At 42.5% G+C, this 20,611-nt stretch overlaps 1 protein-coding gene across 1 annotated transcript in view; it reads right to left on the reverse strand.

The window, feature by feature from the left end:
• Window positions 1–20,611, reverse strand: part of LOC124722427 (solute carrier family 41 member 1-like) — a 339,469-nt gene that overhangs the window by 311,734 nt on the left and 7,124 nt on the right. The gene's annotated exons all lie outside the window — the stretch shown is intronic.

The raw sequence follows: 20,611 nt of genomic DNA on the forward strand, positions 1-20,611 counted from the left end.
GTTAATAAATTGTACACAGTCTGTAGGGATTTTAACTTCGGCTCCTAGACTCGTTCCTGCAGAAGATAATTGGCATTGTCACTTTTAATATACATGGGGTCAACATCACAGTTCCAAATTCCGTTCGATCCACCAAACACTTTAGACTCAATATTCCTCGTTCCTACTACTCCTTTAAAACGTAACTCTGAGCAAGGAAAATAATTTCGTCAAGCTGCTTACAGAAGTGTTGCGAGCGCTAGCTGACCACCTGTTAACCACCTTCGGTCTCAATTTAGTCATTCAGCTGACACAACTCATTCGGTCAGACTGGTGGAGTATTTGAGAAACTGAATTTGCATCTGAAAAGAGTAGGTGCACCATGATCTCTACAGGCCTCTGACGAATGTGTGCTATACTTATCCAGACATACTTCACGCAAATGTTGCGGTGGTAGATCCGACGAAATGTTACTCATTAATGACGTAGGAAATTTTTATTTTGTGGAAACTAAACTGAAAAACAACATTTGCATAATAAATACATGTATTACAGGAGCATATCTATCGTTAGTTCTACAACGTCAGAGGTAATGATCGTCACGTTCATGGCATTCGATAATCTACTTGCTCATCTTGGAGCCTCTCTAATGGCAAGAACTTCGTGGAGCTCTGTCTTCGTTGCATGGGTTCGGGATATGACGAATCCAAGATTTATAAAGTGGGGACTGGTAAGTGTCTCCATTTATCTGTAACTGCAAGCTCTGAGCACGCTTAGCACCCACAATGTGGTGAGGTAGTGTAACGCTGTGTGTCATCAAGACCGAAGATCTTAATTTAACGGCTCGGATCGCGAGCATTGTACAAAGCGCAATTCTTCAGCAAACTCTCATAATGGATAGGGTACACTAATGGTGATGAATTGCACCCACTCAACAACGAGAGCTCGTGTGGGTAGCAAGCCAGAGTACGGTTAGACACAATAAACTGTGTGAACAGTAGCAAATCAGATTTGCAACAAAATCTGTTTTATTGATAAAAAGACGGGAGGGTATCTTTAAGAAACAGTTCCCGTTTTACATTCAGAAATCGTTGTAGCCAGTAATGAAAGGTCTAGTGAGAGTAAAGAGACCTAGAAACGGCACCCTCTTCATTGCAACCTAGACATCCCATCTGACTTAACAATTTCATAAATGGAAGAAGCTGGGAGAAGGCGGTGTCATTGTAGAGGAGCATAGAAGGGTCGTCTTGTCGTGCCGAGAAGTAATGTCGGCTGATGTAAGCGAACTGCAAAATGAGAGGTCTGAAGAGAGTGCTACGAATGTGAGGAACGTGCTAAGACATGTGAATAGCAAGGTGGAAAAAAGTTTTCGTTTATTGTAACGCTTGATTCACTGGTTCTGCCGGAGAAATAAAGTTAGGTTTGCTCCATCTTAAAATGGGTCCGGAAATTTCAAATCTGATGAATTCTCATAAATGTCGACACTATGTGCATCTCACGTGAGAACCTTGAGCGAAATGTGGTAGATGCGGTGGAAAACCTCATGAAAAAGGACTCTCGTGTTCATTCCCCTCAATCTGTGCCTGACTGTTTGGGTAATCATGGTTCTTGTAGACGCTGATGCCCTGCGTTCCTTAAAGAAAAAAGGTGCAATAAATCAACGCGGCAAAACAGTAATGACGCGAAAAAGGCCGACAAGACGCTGATGTCTCCTATTGATTCAACATCCTCCCTTTCAGTGGCAAAGAAAACAACGACGAAAGTTGATGACTTAACTCAGACGGCTATCGCCAGTACGAATACCTGTGCTGGAGAGTGCACCGGCAGAACCACACTTACATAACGGCCAGGAAATTTAAACACAACAGCACACAACACGCAAGCCAACATCACCATTAACCCTCTGAGACCTACAAATTAAAAAAAAAAGAATTGATCTTCACCATCATAGTACGCATTGGATACACAGAATACAAGAAAAAACTGGCAAAAAGTAAACAATGACGGTTTTAAGGAGGTGGTTTCACTTTTGAGCCATTAGGACATGAAGCGTCCAAACACTCATCATTTAATGAAATATACAGGGTGATTCAAAAAGAATACCACAACTTTAAAAATGTGTATTTAATGAAAGAAACATAATATAACCTTCTGTTATGCATCATTACAAAGAGTATTTAAAAAGGTTTTTTTTCACTCAAAAACAAGTTCAGAGATGTTCAATATGGCCCCCTCCAGACACACGAGCAATATCAACCCGATACTCCAACTCGTTCCACACTCTCTGTAGCATATCAGGCGTAACAGTTTGGATAGCTGCTGTTATTTCTCGTGTCAAATCATCAATGGTGGCTGGGAGAGGTGGCCGAAACACCATATCCTTAACATACCCCCAGGGGGTAAGATCAGGGCTTCTTGGAGGCCAGTGATGAAGTGCTCTGTCACGGGCTGCCTGGCGGCCGATCCATCGCCTCGGATAGTTGACGTTCAGGTAGTTACGGACAGATAAGTGCCAATGTGGTGGCGCTCCATCCTGCTGAAATACGAATTGTTGTGCTTCTTGTTCGAGCTGAGGGAACAGCCAATTCTCTAACATCTCCAGATACTGTAGTCCAGTTACAGTAGCACCTTCGAAGAAAAAGGGACCAAAAATTTTATTGGCTGAAATGGCGAACAAATGTACAACTAAATGAAACTTTATAGCTCCCTTAATTCGCCGACAGATAGTGCTTAGCTCTGCCTTTTGTCGTTGCAGAGTTTTAAATTCCTAAAGTTGTGATATTCTTTTTGAATCACCCTGTATTTAAAAACAATTTAACATTCATCGTAGAAACAATCCCACATCTCGAAAGTTCCACGAACTCATAAAGAGTTGCACTGGGCCTCTCCTGGCATGTAGTAAATCACTGACAATATCATCATAACGATCTTGACCCTGAGAACAGCTTCGTTGATTAGGCTCTTGTGTAAATGGGCACTTCGCAGTTGCGCTAACTGTTTCGATCTTCTTTGTATCTCTCCCCTTCTTCCGTCAAATCCTTGGTGGTCACTTTGCTTTTTCGGCCAATGGCTTGAGTGCTGGAGTGTCCCCTGTTCATACTACTGATTGTGGGATCAGTGCCAGTGGCAACTGCTTCCTGTACTGCAAGCGGTAAGAACCATCACGATGAAGCGTATCTAGAAGCAGTGAGCAGTCAGGGAGAATAAGTAGACTGCATTTGAAAATAAGTGCTTGTTCATTATTACTGCTACTGTTATTATGTATGTGCACATATCTGCTTATATTTACGTTATTGCATTATTGTTGTTCTAATCTGCATGACTCAACACAGCCACCACCAACAGCAGCATTAATAGCAGAGCTCCCCAACCTGTTGACGTGTGGCCAGCGGTCACGGGCACCGCAGTAGTCTGTATTTGAGTTCCCGGATCTGGTGGCGTTCGATATCGACCAAAGGTATAAGCAGCAGCATCGAAACAGCAGACGAGTGCTACTACTACTGCTACTAATAGTACTATTATTATACTACTGCTGATAGCAGAATGCTGCCACTGCTCTTTGCTAGTACCTAGAGCTTATTAGCAAGTGGTTCAAAGCGTGTGAAATTGCGGCTATAGCCAGTGAGGAACTTTGAAATTGTCATCGATATAGGGAATGTGCGACGAAGTGGTACCGAAGTGCGCTGTATGTGATTAGAATTAGACTGCCTATGTGGTCTACATACAAGGAAAAATGACTGACGAGTATAGTCTGCTGCTTGCACCAGTTGATGTTGTCCTGTATAAAGGTGACGCGGCAGTAGTGGATATGTATGGAGAGGCAATGCTCGAATTAAGAACTGATGGTGTAATAGTATAAATCAAGTGTCAAGTGAAGTGAATTTACAAGAACTGTATTCTGCATTAATGATCTCGTCAGGCAGGCTGTGTCACCAGTGGCGTTCTATGACGCTATCACCTATTTGTGAACCAACAAAGTAACTTTAGACCAGCAACAGCAATATATAAATGTGCTGCAACCTATGAAGGTTGAACCAGTAAGTGTGAACCCTGTGGACGTTGAATATGCTTATGGGATACCATTATGATTAAATACAATACAGGCCGAATTCTAGGCTTCTAAACTTATAATGTTTGGGGAATACTGTGCGTGAATATGTACGTGTGTATATAAGAATAAAAAAAAGTATTAAGTTAAAATATATTTTTTTCTGACACCTATCATCATCATGAACATAAAACTTATAGGTTTAAAGGAGATTTTTCATAAAATGAAGAGCAACTGTATTTGTGAAACAACTATCAGTTTTTTATTGTACATTTTTCATATTTATAATAAATAGTACATTTTTTTGTTAGAACAAATATATGTATTTTTGTTTGCGAAAACAAACAGCAGATAATATGTTTTCTTACAAAAAAAGAATGTGACTCACATATTGAGCTAGTACATTTCACATAATATATTGGTTCTCAACATACCTCTGTATTTGAGTACGCATGCCTATGCCAATTTCTTTGGCACTTCAGTGTGTATCCATTGCTTGTTCCGGCTCATAAATCTTATTGGTCTGTTCTCCAAACCAAGGCTGAAACCTCATAGTTTTCCCACTGAACCTTTCTTTCAAAAGTCTACCGTCTGTTTACCCATTTTTATTTTCGCTTTAAAAATATTAACTTTCAATCGTAGCTCAGTCACCTCTATAGACCGATTTATAAATGTACACATGTTTAGATTGTGAAAGACGTACGTGCCTGTGGGTATTTCCGGAAATTTACTACCTCCTGGATGTAGTTCATTGTTACTCTCGACGATATTAGGAGTGCTGTTCTACACACATCAAAAATTTTTTGCATCACCCCAGTTCCCAAAACTCCTAAAGACAGACGTTGACTGGATATTGTATCTCAGACTCAGTCTCTTTGACTTTTCATAGATGTCACTAATCACGCCCAAAGATGTAAACAACCATGAATTAGCAGGGCCTATTAGACGGAGGGGGTCCGACAGCCGATCAGTTCCAGTCATTCCACCAGGAAGGAGGTACACGCCTCGTGTTGTTACTTTGTGCCAGGAAGGGATATCAACAAGGGAAGCGTCCAGGCGTCTCGGAGTGAACCAAAGCGATGTTGCTCGGACATGGAGGAGACACAGAGAGACAGGCCGCTAATGGGCTACCCTGACAACAACGCCATCATCCTGAATAATGCTTTTCGTGCAGCCACAGGACGTCGTGTTACGACTCAAACTGTACGCAATAGGCTGCATGATGCGCAACTTCAGTCCCGACGTCCATGGCGAGGTGCATCTTCGCAACCACGATACCATACAGCGCGGTACCGATGGGCCCAGCAACATACCGAATGGACCGCTCAGGATTGGCATCACGTTCTCTTCACCGATGAGTGTCGCATATGCCATCAACAAGACAATCGTCGGAGACGTGTTTGGAGGCAACCTGGTCAGGCTGAACGCCTTAGACAAATTGTGCAGTGAGTGCAGCAAGGTGTTCCCTGCTGTTTTGGGGTGGCATTATGTGGGGCCGACGTATGCAGCTGGTGGTCATAGAAGGCGCCGTAACGGCTGTACGATACGTGAATGCCATTCTCCGACCGATAGTGCAACCATATAGGCAGCATATTAGCAAGGAATTCGTCTTCATGGACGACAATTCGCGCCCCCATCGTGCTCATGTTGTTAATGACTTCATTCAGGATAACGCCATCGCTCGAGTAGAGTGCCGCATGTTCTCCAGATATGAGCCCAATCGAACATGCCTGGGGTAGATTGAAAAGGGCTGTTTATGGACGACGTGACCCACCAGACACTCTGAGGGATCTACGCCGAATTGCCGTTGAGGTGTGGGACAATCTGGACCAACAGTGCCTTGATGAACTTGTGGATAGTTTGCCACGACGAATACAGGCATGCATCAGTGCCAGAGGACGTGCTACTGGGTATTAGAGGTACCGGTGTGTACAGTAATTTGGACCACTATCTCTGAAGGTCTCGCTGTATGGAGGTACAACATGCAATACGTTGTTTTTATGACCAATAAAAAGAGCGGAAATGATGTTTATGTTGATCTCTACTGCAATTTTTTGTACAGGTTCCGGAACTCTCGGAACCGAGGAGATGCAAAACTTCTTTTTGATGTGTGTATATTCGCTATCCAATCAGTGCAATATTCTATTCACCACTTCTTAGATATTTCAGTGGAAAGAAATTAGCATGTCACATTGACGAACGCCCTTTCACAGTCAGAGTGTAGACCATCACATCTAAGTCGAAACTCATGCATTTTTCAGGATAAACATGAGGCACAGATTACCACAGAAATATGAATCGAAGTCTTGGTAGCGCTGAAATTGTAGAACATATAGTTGCCGTTGAAGTAACAATGTAGTTCTTCTGTTGTCTGTAAAACACTATACGAGTCAAAGCAGTATATAATAATTTCGTATTTCTTCTTAACTACGCAACCCACTGGTTTCCAGAGCCGCCAGCAGCGTCTCAATTCGTGAGCCCACACTCTTTATTAGATTTCCACATCATCTTGGACATTGTATTTCGCATAAACACACCAAGAAATCTCGAAATGTTGAATTTTTTTAATGAATTTAAGCAGATCTGTAGTAGTTGCCTATCAGTCTGGTCGTATAACTAGGAGTCATTTTTTAAATAACTACTCCAAAACCTTCTCTGTGTACTTTTAAGTATGGTTCTTTTTCTATCGCAGTAGATTCAATAGCTTTATTATGTCTCATCACTCCCTTCAGGTGTTCTTCTGTGTTTCTTGCATTCTTCAGGGCGTGAGCTATGGCCACAGCTTCATCCACAAGTGAGCCGACCACAGATAATCCCACAGGTGGTGGAATGAGAAAAGACATAACTCCGCCACACGTCTTGGGTCTTGGTAGAACTCTAGGTGTTTTAACACGACTTTTTCTCCTTCTTCTGCTTCTTCTCCATCTTCTTCTTCTTCATCTTCTTCTTCTCTATTTCATGATGTTTCCAGCTACAGACACAGCTTTCTGTATACTATTTTTTCCAGGGTTTTTCTTCTTTAGTGAATGACGAGGAGCATTCGTAATGTGTCTAAACTTTATACCAGCACCCAATGAAAGTGTGGCACATACTGTCTTACCAGCTGCTTGTGACAATGGGAATTCAAGCCATTTTATTAGAGCTTTGTTAGCTCAACGTTTTTTGACAAACTCTATGAGATACACATCAGAGTCAGATGTTCTCTGTGATGTCATGTCATACACCAGGTAAATCTGCTTTAAATTCATGTTGTCCTCTTTGAAAGCGATGGTGAGGTCAGCATTATCACGAACTAACTGCTTTGGACTCTTGGAATACGTCTGGCTCAAATAAAAGAACATCCACTTTAACACGTCGGCCGAAACAGAAATATCTGTGTATCTGATCCATGATGACACTATCGAATATGAATACTGTGTTTGGTTTTACCTCTTCTTGCGGTGGGATATCACTGCTTTAGTTGAAATCTGGTATGCAACTGCATTAACACTATTTAAATCTCCTGTAATAGTTGGTATTTTGGTTGAAACAGTGTTTTTAAAAATATATATACATGCTCGAATCGAATGCTCTCAGGATGTGTTATCACTCGCAGAATAAGATTAATCTTCTCACAACCTGAAGATAACATTATTAAAGAATGTACGTCATCAGGAAATAACTATCTATTCTTCTTCTTATCCCTCCTCAGGTTCCCAGCATGACTACAGGGCTAGTCTATTAATAGAAGCAACTTATGATGGTGGTGCTTAGTCCACTAGGCCATGACGACGACTACACATTTATGTTAACGTACTACGGTTTCTGAAGATGCATAGTAACACACATGTGATTTACTTGCTGTATTTTTATTCTTATAAGCTCTTACATATTGCTGGATATACAAACGTACTTAAATGTGAATGTAACTCCATGGCAATATCTGGCACATTTACATCATATATAGTTGCATCCACTGATAAGCAGCAGGTGTCATATAGTTGAGCACTCGCTTCCTCCAATGAGGGATAGGGTGCTTGCCGCGCTAGCTCCAGTAAATTGACCCATAATTCCTCGTAGAATTTGTAGACAGTTGGTTGCCAGTCCAGTCTGTGATCTTCTGCCACTTTGGTCACATAACTAGCAAACATTAAGTGGTTCAAACTAGGTTCCTGCAAGTACGTGCACTTGCTGTCATTACAGACTTTTTCTTTTGGAAGTTTCCCGCTGTAATTGTATGGTTTCCCAACTCTACGTATACTTATCACTCTATTTCTCTAGGGGACTCGTACTTAGTGAGTACGTGGCTGGCAACCACGGGGCCCCGAGCTGAGTCCTGGCATTGCTTCCACTTACTTATGCCAGGCTCCTCACTTTTATCTTTCCTGTCTGGCCGTCCTCGGCCAACTCTTGTTTTTTCCGACCCTGACGCTATTACATTTCGAGGGCTAGGGATCTTTCTTTTCCCAATCCTTTACTTCATCTGATACCGGGCAGCAGCGGGCACCAGTATCGAATTGATGCACATAGCAAATGATGCTTCAGATGGATCAAGATCGGAGACTCATGAGCGAAACCAACCATAGTCTGGTTCTTCGGCCATGATACTGTGATGTGGAAAGGAAATGGAAAGACTACCACATTATTATATTTCCTGAACGTTGGAAGACGGAGGAAATGATGGCGTTTCCTGGAGTAAAATATTCCGGAGATAAACTACTTCCCCGTTCGGATCTCCGGGTGGGGAGTATTTCAGGTGATGTCATCAAAAGAGATGAACATTTTAATTTCAGGATTGGGACATGGAAAGTGAGAACACTTCAAAGAGCAGGAAAACTGGAAAATCTGAAGAGAGAAATGAACAAATGTGAAGTGAACATAATGGGTTTAAGTGAAGTGAGGTGGACAGATAGTGGTGAAATAGTATCAGGTAATTACACAATGTTTTATTCCGGTGGTAAAAGTCTTGAACGTGGCGTAGCAATAGTGATGGGAAATGAAGTAGTGCAAAGTGTGAATAAAGTCGTGTGTCATAGTGACCGTTTAATGTTTGTGAAAATAAGTGCAAAACCAGTAGACATTCTAATAGTCCAAGTGTACATGCCAACATCAGATCACGATGACGAAGAAGCGGAGAAAATGTATGATGAAATAGAAGACATCATTCAGTCTGAAGGAACAGGAAAAGTAAATACCATAATCATGGGTGACTGAAATAGTGTGGTTGGACAAGGCGATGAAGCAAACATTGTTGGACAATATGGATTAGGAAAAAGAAACAACAGAGGAGGAATGCTAGTGGAATTCTGTCACCAAAATAATTTGGTAGTGATGAACACTTGGTTCAAGAAAAGGAAGAGTAAACTGTGCACATGGAAGAGCCCAGGAGACATGAACAGATATCAGATAGACTACATACTTGTCAAACAGAGGTTTAGGGGCAGTGTGAAGGACGCCAAGACTATGCCGGCTGCCGACATCGACTCGGATCACAACCATTTGGTTGCAGATATCAGCACAAGGCTGAAGAAGATCCGAACACATGGGAGGAGAAAACAGAGATGGGACATGGAAAAGCTAAGAGAGAATAACGTGGAAGTAAGAGATTCGTTAGAGAAAAAATTTAACTCAGTGAGACACAAAAACACAAGTGCAAGTGCGAAAGATCAGTGGCAAAATGCTAAAATGTTTTTTTTAAATACTCTGAAGAGGGAAGTTGGGAGGGAAACACTGGATCACCAATGAGATGCTGGAGAAGATGGAGGAAAGGGGGAAGTGTAAACATGTTAAAGAAGAAGAATACAGAAGACTTAACAACGCGCTCAGGAGGGAAACAGACAAAGTGAAGGAAAAGTACTTAGAAGAAATGTGTGACGAAGTAGAAGAACTACAAAGAAGAGGAAGGTACGATCTCATGTACCAGAAAAAGAAGGAACTGGGAGAAGGAGAGAACAAAAGTGTAAGGACGTTCGGAATAGAAGGTTCTAGAGGACTAGTGGTTACTGAAAAAGTGGAAGTGCAGAAAACATGGGAAGAATATATAAGGAAACTATATTATACAGAACATCGCCCAGATGACATCGACATAGAACTAGAGGAAGCTATTGACGAAGATGAAGAAGGGCCCAGTAGAGTAGGCGATAAAGGAATGAAGAGTAGGAAAGCTACAGGGGATGACGACATACCAGTGGATTTGCTTAAAGAAATCGGAAATGAAAGTTTGAAAGTTCTGACACAACTCATAAACAAAATAAATGAAACTGGACGTCACAATGGTTACTCTTGAGAACAAAAAGCAAGCCAAGAAGTGTACTGATTATAGAACAATCAGTCTGATATCGCATGTGGCAAAGATCATTTCAAGAATACTAAAGAGACGGTTGGAAAATACCAGTTTGGCTTCAGGAAAGGAAAAGGGACCAGAGACGCCAATCACATGATGAGGATATTGTCAGAGAGAGTTTTGGCAGTTAACGAAGAAGTTTGCGCTTGTTTTAAAGACTGGCAGAAGGCCTTTGACATAGTCAATTGGAATATATTGATGAACATCCTTAAGGAAATAGGAACCAACTGGAGAGATCGGAGACTTATAAGGAACTTGCACCTGGGACAAAGGGTAAAGGCACGACTGAACTATGGAGAAACGAACAGTGTGGAAATAGGAAGGGGAGTGAGACACGGATGTTGCCTGTCGCCTAGTCTCTTCAACCTGTATGGAAAAATGCTGGTGAGAGAAGCCCTGAAAGGATGCGGAAACTTCAGAGTAGGAGGACGTCTCATCAACACCATCAAGTATGCAGACGAGCTGGTAGTGCTCGCCAAAAATCAGAGACAGTTGCAACACACGACGAACAGTTTGGTGGAAACGAGAAGAAAATACGGCATGGAAATCAACATCGAAAAATCAAAGTGATGCGCATATCAAAACGTGAGAAACACTTGAAGATAACTGTTGACAATCGGAGACTGGAAAATGTGAATCAGTTCAAGTACTTGGGAAGTTTCATCACAAAGAATGCTCACTGCACCAACGAAATCCGAGTAAGAATCGCCATGGCCAAAGCTGCTTTCAACAAGAAGAGGACTCTAATGACCAGCAAGTTGAGTTTGGCATTGAGGAAAAAACTGATAAAGTGCTACATTTGGAGCATTGCACTGTATGGAGCAGAGACATGGGCCATGAGAAAGAAGGAGAAAAAATACTTAAGAGAGCTTTGAAATGTGGTGCTGGAGGAGAATGGAAAAGATCAAGTGGACAGATCGCATAAAAAATGACGATGTACTGCGAAGAGTAGGAGAGAAGAGAAGTATTCTGTGTATAATTCTTCAGAGAAAGGCCAACTGGATTGGACATGTACTTAGACACGAGGGACTCATACATGATGTCATCGAAGGGAAACTCAGAGGAAACGCAGGACGAAGAAGAAGAAGAATTCAACATCTGAACATCTGGACGACATGAAAGATGGAAGGAGATACAACAGACTGAAGGAAGAAGCTGAAGACAGAGAACAGTGGAATCATAAATTCTCCGTACGAAGACATGGACCTGCCACTAGGCAGAATACTACATAATAATAATAGTTATCACACGGCCGTCTCTGGAAAATATTACTTTGGCGTCACTTTATTTGATGTTTTAGAACACCACTAATGGAAAGAACTCTCAGTTTAAAACATGTCGATATTGATGCGGTTACATGTACCGCTGTTTAGATTGTATGTAATAGTGAACAGCAGTATTTTTTGTGTCAGGTACTGATTTTACCATACCTGAAAGGGAGGAGCTATCTCTTTTTTCTGATTATGCTTATCTCCATCATCACTTACACTTACATGACTGCCTTCTTGCTGGGGGAGGGTAGTTAAACGCTTCAATATGACTTGTGGAAGTTCAGTCACTCACATGATTGAGCCACCGAACTGCGGTTAGCTGCATATGTAGATTTTTCGGTAGGAGTATTGCAACGGCTAAATCATATTTATAGATTATCTGTGTCATACAAATATGTCGGGTGGTAATTACTGAACTATATGAAAGAAACGTAAATTAATTACAAACTAAGACGTGCACACACTTTATTCAACATGTAAACGTCACTACAGCTATTCGGATATAGGTTATGACATGTCTGATACGCCTAGCATCATTGACGATGGTGTGGCGCAGACGAATAGCGAAATTCTGCATGACTCTCTGAAGTGTTGGAAGATTGATGCTATCGATGACCTCCTAAATGGCTGTTTTCAGCTTAGCAAAGGTTTTGGGTTATTGCTGTACACTTTGTCTTTAACATGGCGGCCAATGGAGGCCCATGCCAGTGGCCTCTGAGTACCCCAGAACCAGAATCCGATCTCCAAAGCGCTCCTCCAGGACTTCAAACACTCTCCTACTTCAATGGGTTTGAGCTCCGCCTTGCATGAAATTAGGGTTACTTTGGATAATGGGGATGATATCACCTTCCAAAATCTTCACATACCGTTCGGTAGTCACCGTGCCATCAAGGAATATCACACCGATTATTCAGTGATTGGACATTGCACACCGCACAGTCACCCGTTGAGGGTGAAGAGACTTCTCGATCGTGAAATGCGAATTCGCAGTCCCCCAAATGCGCCGATTTTGCTTATTGGCGAACCCATCCAAACGAAAGTGGGCTTCGTTGCTAAATCAAAACATGCATCCGCATACTAATTCCCATCATGCCCTCACGGCCAACCGTGCAGTTTGAACGTCCTAACTCAAACCGTTCAGAAATTATGACGATTTTATTTTATGTAGTTCAATAATTGTAGCCCTGTAAGTGCACAATGAGCGCAGCAGTCAGTTTATTGCCACAGTAGCAATAAGTAATGGCGTCGCATTTCTTGACGCTAAGTTGTCGTACAGTAGGGCATTCGCCCTCACACTGACTTGCGTGAAGGCAGTGAAATTGGTGTTGTTAATGCTGATACAACTCCTAATGGGTTTGAATCATTGTTACTGCCGCAGGCTGGTGACAATGCTAAATGCAGCACACTGGTATATTCACAGAATATACGTGCTAACTGTTCTACAGCAAATCATTACTTCAGAATGGTACACACTGGTCCCGCTTGAAGATTATGTATTTACTGCTCAAGAGGACTGCTCCGATGTGTTTTATATGTACTTTCGACTAGAATCGGAAAACGTGTGTAAGATACTAATTGATGTTCATGAAAAACATGCAAAAAGACGGTAGTGTCTGCGTGTTGTTGATTATTACCTTTTCCGCATTATATCACGATTGTGTGATACCTCACATAGATATCTTTTGCTACTTCAAATGTTTAAAAATGTGGTGGTTATTTTTAAATGTGAAGCTAGCTATAAGTACTATGAGGCGAATGGTCGATGTCAAATTCATGGACTGCTGCCGACTAGACTTCATTGTGTAGAATGTAGAAAAACAAGATGACCAATAAAAAATTCTGATTACACGCACGTTTTTTTTCGTAGAAATACACTCCTGGAAATGGAAAAAAGAACTCATTGACACCGGTGTGTCAGACCCACCATACTTGCTCCGGACACTGCGAGAGGGCTGTACAAGCAATGATCACACGCACGGCACAGCGGACACACCAGGAACCGCGGTGTTGGCCGTCGAATGGCGCTAGCTGCGCAGCATTTGTGCACCGCCGCCGTCAGTGTCAGCCAGTTTGCCGTGGCATACGGAGCTCCATCGCAGTCTTTAACACTGGTAGCATGCCGCGACAGCGTGGACGTGAACCGTATGGGCAGTTGACGGACTTTGAGCGAGGGCGTATAGTGGGCATGCGGGAGGCCGGGTGGACGTACCGCCGAATTGCTCAACACGTGGGGCGTGAGGTCTCCACAGTACATCGATGTTGTCGCCAGTGGTCGACGGAAGGTGCACGTGCCCGTCGACCTGGGACCGGACCGCAGCGACGCACGGATGCACGCCAAGACCGTAGGATCCTACGCAGTGCCGTAGGGGACCGCACCGCCACTTCCCAGCAAATTAGGGACACTGTTGCTCCTGGGGTATCGGCGAGGACCATTCGCAACCGTCTCCATGAAGCTGGGCTACGGTCCCGCACACCGTTAGGCCGTCTTCCGCTCACGCCCCAACATCATGCAGCCCGCCTCCAGTGGTGTCGCGACAGGCGTGAATGGAGGGACGAATGGAGACGTGTCGTCTTCAGCGATGAGAGTCGCTTCTGCCTTGGTGCCAATGATGGTCGTATGCGTGTTTGGCGCCGTGCAGGTGAGCGCCACAATCAGGACTGCATACGACCGAGGCACACAGGGCCAACACCCGGCATCATGGCGTGGGGAGCGATCTCCTACACTGGCCGAACACCACTGGTGATCGTCGAGGGGACACTGAATAGTGCACGGTACATCCAAACCGTCATCGAACTCATCGTTCTACCATTCCTAGACCGACAAGGGAACTTGCTGTTCCAACAGGACAGTGCACGTCCGCATGTATCCCGTGCCACCCAACGTGCTCTAGAAGGTGTAAGTCAACTACCCTGGCCAGCAAGATCTCCGGATCTGTCCCCCATTGAGCATGTTTGGGACTGGATGAAGCGTCGTCTCACGCGGTCTGCACGTCCAGCACGAACGCTGGTCCAACTGAGGCGCCAGGTGGAAATGGCATGGCAAGCCGTTCCACAGGACTACATCCAGCATCTCTACGATCGTCTCCATGGGAGAATAGCAGCCTGCATTGCTGCGAAAGGTGGATATGCACTGTACTAGTGCCGACATTGTGCATGCTCTGTTGCCTGTGTCTATGTGCCTGTGGTTCTGTCAGTGTGATCATGTGATGTATCTGACCCCAGGAATGTGTCAATAAAGTTTCCCCTTCCTGGGACAATGAATTCACGGTGTTCTTATTTCAATTTCCAGGAGTGTATGTGCGGTCAGTATAGGTCAAATCAGTCTGTCTTGTTAATAGGGCCGCTGCTGCATATGACTATAGTATTATAAGAATTGATCCATAATGCTCACAGTTTTAATGGATATATATTCATGACAATACAGAGCATGATTCTGTTTATCGGGAGGATTTTTCGATGCGGTAGATACTTGGTGGTATCTCGAGACCAAAAAGTTCGTCTGGGGTGCTTGTTGGTCCTGCGTATATAAGCCTTATTTGTGCGTCTGGAGAGCGCTGCCTTACTCTCAAAACCTGAATTTCTATTCACAGTCCTGTAAAAGACAAGGTGTACTTAAGTGTATCTGTGGCATGATCTGTGATGAAGATGGTGATGATGAAATTTACAGACTGGTTTTGACATTAATACTGTTCCTTGCAACACTTTTTTTACGCACGTACAATAAATTCCAACGATAAAAATCAAACGACACACTGTTTCACATTCGAAAGTGTAGGGCGCTCTGATTTCTTTGTGAATTTGCAGCGCGGCATTCTCAGTCAACTTTCGATTGCTTACAGATCTGATCCTAACGTGGTCGAAAATCAACTTCAATTTCCGCAAGCACACCCTGTGGGAAGAAGTTCTCTGGCAGCTTTTTTTTTTATTCCGTAACTGCTGAAAATATTCTCATTACAAATTCTAGAATAGCGAATTTCCTCAGTCACTTTCTCACCCCTGCAAATAGAACTCGCCTGCACATCATCGTCATCACTTCGTGCGTGAGCAAAAATAATAAAAACAAACATTGAATGAAGGCAGTGCGATGTGAGAATGATACGCTTTTCTACAAATACTTAAGGTTGACATCTTCATCAATATTCAACGACACTGCCAAAGCACAAATGAAATGAGTGCTGTGCATGGCTATTAAAAAAATCCCCCAAGTAATGGTTTTCTCTCATCAGATAACAGCTTCACAATCTTTATACACTGCTGTGAACAACTTTACTAGCACTGTAATAGTATCAAGAACAACAAAAATAAAACATTATGTATAGCGTCATGTTGTTGTTGTTGTTGTGGTCTTCAGTCCTGAGACTGGTTTGATGCAGCTCTCCATGCTACTCTATCCTGTGCAAGCTTTTTCATCTCCCAGTACCTACTGCAACCTACATCCTTCTGAATCTGCTTAGTGTATTCATCTCTTGGTCTCCCTCTACGATTTTTACCCTCCACGCTGCCCTCCAATACTAAATTGGTGATCCCTTGATGCCTCAGAACATGTCCTACCAACCGATCCCTTCTTCTGGTCAAGTTGTGCCACAAACTTCTCTTCTCCCCAATCCTATTCAATACTTCCTCATTAGTTATGTGATCTACCCATCTAATCTTCAGCATTCTTCTGTAGCACCACATTTCGAAAGCTTCTATTCTCTTCTTGTCCATACTATTTATCGTCCATGTTTCACTTCCATACATGGCTACGCTCCATACGAATACTTTCAGAAATGACTTCCTGACACTTAAATCTATACTGGATGTTAACAAATTTCTCTTCTTCAGAAACGCTTTCCTTGCCATTGCCAGCCTACATTTTATATCCTCTCTACTTCGACCATCATCAGTTATTTTGCTCCCCAAATAGCAAAACTCCTTTACTACTTTAAGTGCCTCATTTCCTAATCTAATTCCCTCAGCATCACCCGACTTAATTAGACTACATTCCATTATCCTTGTTTTGCTTTTGTTGATGTTCATCTTATATCCTCCTTTCAAGACACTGTCCATTCCATTCAACTGCTCTTCCAAGTCCTTTGCTGTCTCTGACAGAATTACAATGTCATCGGCGAACCTCAAAGTTTTTATTTCTTCTCCATGAATTTTAATACCTACTCCGAATTTTTCTTTTGTTTCCTTTACTGCTTGCTCAATATACAGATTGAACAACATCGGGGAGAGGCTACAACCCTGTCTTACTCCCTTCCCAACCATAGAAACATAAAAATAATAATTATCGGTGAATGAACACTTCCAGCAGTTCCGTACACTTCTTGCGTGCTGAGAGACTGGATGGCATTTTAGGAAGGGCGTAGAACTCCAACACACGCAGCACGATGTGTGGGTAGACTCAACCATGCAATGCATCTTCTTGCCATTTTGCTGCATAGACATTATTATCTGAACAATAATCTGAATATCTACAGTCTTGCGCTCCTGTGCTATGACACCCGTCCAGTCTTGATGTAGAAAGCTGTGAGTACATTTCTCTGTTAGAGGTTTACTACAAACAGACTTGTCAAAACCTTCCCTGCTCATTGCATGTGTCTCGTTTATTTAACACATGACGTACAGGCAGTGAGAAATGCCTGCTTTATCGTCGAATTGTTCGAACAAATTAATTTCTGCTACTGCTCCACGCTCTAACATTGTGCAACTGGAAGCAACATTACAGTTGGATGCTAATCAGTATTTTTGACAAATACTAATATTTGCAAATACTTACTGGCTTCTTGCTGCTGCTGGCAATACTGGTGGTCGAATGGCGCTGGCAGTACTTGCACAATCGGTAGTATGGACAGAGGAGCCCTCTAGCACTCAACCCATTGGCCGAAAAAGCGCAGTAACCACCAAGCACTTGACGTGTAGAGGGGGGAGGGACAGAGAGGGTCGAAACGGTGAGCGCAGTTACATAAGAGCCCAATTACACAAGGGCCCAATTACATAAAAGTCCAGTTAACGCAGTTGTTTCCAGGATCGAGGTTCAAGCTCAGTACCCCAGAAGCCGCCCAGTATATCTACTCTCATAATGTCTAAAACAAATTATAGTGCTAACCAAAAAGCAAAAATGGGTCTAAAATTTAATAGATTTATGTCAAAAGTAAATAGTGTTGCAGTGGGTTCATTTTGAAACCACTCATAAAAGCAGTAGTAAAATCTGAAATGTACGTTACACCAACTTTAGATATACAAGTACTTACTTTCACTGTCATTGATATTCTCAATATGATCACTATAAAAAAATTTACATGTTATAATCTCCTACGTTCACTTCTCCACGCCGACTGTTGCTTTGAATGATGTAAGTGACTGCTACAATCCACTGCATTCGTTAAAGTACCTCATTGTTCCACTAGATATCTCTGTCTTGCAATACAATTAGTGGTTTCATGCGAAAGGCACAGGTACTTGAGAAAAAAATTAATAACTGTTGCTTTGAGACAGAAACCACTAGTACTCAAATGGTTAAAGGATAAACAGATGACACCTCATCTATAAAATTGATTGCACAGGTGCACGTGACTGAATAAGTAATGAGGGCTGCACACACAATAAATGATCTATCAAATGACACTGATCGCTGATCTACTTAGTCTTCCGTCGCCGAGTGGTCCAAAATGATGTCTCCATTCATCGTCGCCAACGAATGGTCCTCAACGGAGCCATGTGACGCCAAGTGCCCAGTGGCTGAGTGCCTCATATGTTTACGATCACAGCCAAGAATATAGTCCCGCGAGGTCAACGGAGGAACTCCTTTCTTGCCATCGAACACATGACTCAGCTGCTTCACGAGCATTTGGAAAGCAGACAAGCACTTATATTTAGGGGCCCACATCGAATAATAAAGACACAAATAAACATGCACCTAAATCAGACACTCCAAGAAGTATGGCGGAATTATTTAATTTCTTTTTTCATTGAAAATAAAAATTAATACTGTATTTTTCCTTTAATTTATGTTATACTTTATTAGCTGATTCTCTTCCACTTTATCTGTTCCCTGTCCTGTAGTTCAAATCATTGTTGCGTTACTTTCAATGGACTGGTGCGCGGCAGTCATTAAAACATGGGTGATAGAAGAGGGAGGTTACTACATAACTGGTTTGCTATCATTTGGCCAACAAGGAGCAATAATGTACGATAGGTGCCCGAAGTGGGACTGCCACTATAGTCACCACATGACCTGACGTCGAGCGTGCGGCTAACAAAAGTAACCACTCCAATACTTAAAGTTTCAATATTATTTTATTTGTAAAGGACTACTTGATTCCTGGAAAGCTAAGATAACATTGAGACAATGTGGGGTTTATCATCACGCGGAGGCCATTCGATGTAAATCTAAAATCTTTCCTCTTAATTTGAAAGAAAATTCTCACTTCTTGCAATAACCCACGATGCTCTTTACAAGCATCAGTTGTCTAAATCGATCGCTTTAGTATTATACCTGGTGGTGGCACACTCATGGGAGACTTCATATTCGTTTTCTCAATAAGTGGAACAGCGTCGTCGTGCACCTTATAATGTCATTTTGAGGAACGTGTGAATATACTACTGCTTTGAATGGTTGAAGACTAGCCAAAAAATTATTTAGCTGAACCAAGAAAATCTCTAAAGTCTGCTCGTTTTGTTTGATTTCTGGTCAAATATTTTTTTTCCGTTCACCACTCCCCCCCCCTCTTCTCTAAGAGTCCCAGTTCTCTTCTTGTTTCTTCGCTCAAAATCATTAGCGCTCTTCAGTCTCTCGATTACATGTCTCCAGGTTTGTTTCTATGAGGAACTGCGTGCTTCACGACCGTATTAATGAGATTCCGGCTAGGTGGTAGGGCAGCATCGGTCGTAAATACTTTAAAAGTTTACGACAGCTGCTGCCATTCCTCCTGTTGTGTGATTCACATGTAATGTGAAGCTTATCTTGAAAACAGTGTTCCCAATTGAGCTGGTTGCTGGAGGCAGAATCAACTATTCTTCCTATGCTTTCTAACGTAGCATTTCGTCGAGCAGAATAAAATGCTGGAACATGACAGAAGACTTTTTAACATAAGGGATCTGATAATCCCAGATAATTGAACTACATCAGACATTTTGTTCCGGAGAACGGTCTCACATTCTCAAGTATTTCAGAAACCGAATATAAAATTTTTGCAGGCAAAGCGAAGTATATGGCTTCTTTGCTTCTTTGCATGAATATCAGCTTTACAATGTTTGCGTGCGAGCAATATGTGATATATTGAGTCCAAGCCTGGTTACGATTATGTTTATATCGCACCACGTTCGACGCCAAATTTTATCTCTGTCATATAGACAAAGTGATACGACCCATTCGCCGGCCGCGGTGGTCTAGCGGTTCTAGGCGCTCAGTCCGGAACCGCGCGACTGCTACGGTCGCAGGTTCGAATCCTGCCTCGGGCATGGATGTGTGTGATGTCCTTAGGTTAGTTAGGTTTAAGCAGTTCTAAGTTCTAGGGAACTGATGACCTCAGATGTTAAGTCTAATAGTGCTCAGAGCCATTTGAACCATTTGAGCCATACGACCCATTCTCGAGTAGTACCCGAATATTTTTGAAACTCCACCGGTCGTGATTAATGGAAGACATCGAGACAATTCAGACGTAGGCCTCTAGATTTGTTTATTTTTACTCAAGCCATGATGATTTCGGGACGCTGTATCTATCTTCATGTGGCTACTTTCACGAGTTACTGAGTCCGCGGTAACGTGTGTTGTGTTGTCAACATGTTGTGTGCCGCTGTGCTGAGTGAGAATTTTTTATGTTAATGCCTCTTTGCATGGGTAAGAGTGAATGAAATTGAGCATTAAACCAAATATACACTGTGCGTTTCTACGATATTCACATTTTAGGCATTTCATACCTGTTAGTATCATCTATTGAACAGAGAATCTAATATTTTATCTGTAATACAACTTAAAACAAAAAAAGAACTACACGCCACGAA

The sequence above is a fragment of the Schistocerca piceifrons genome, chromosome X (genome assembly GCF_021461385.2).
Source record: "Schistocerca piceifrons isolate TAMUIC-IGC-003096 chromosome X, iqSchPice1.1, whole genome shotgun sequence".
NCBI classification, from domain to species: domain Eukaryota; kingdom Metazoa; phylum Arthropoda; class Insecta; order Orthoptera; family Acrididae; genus Schistocerca; species Schistocerca piceifrons.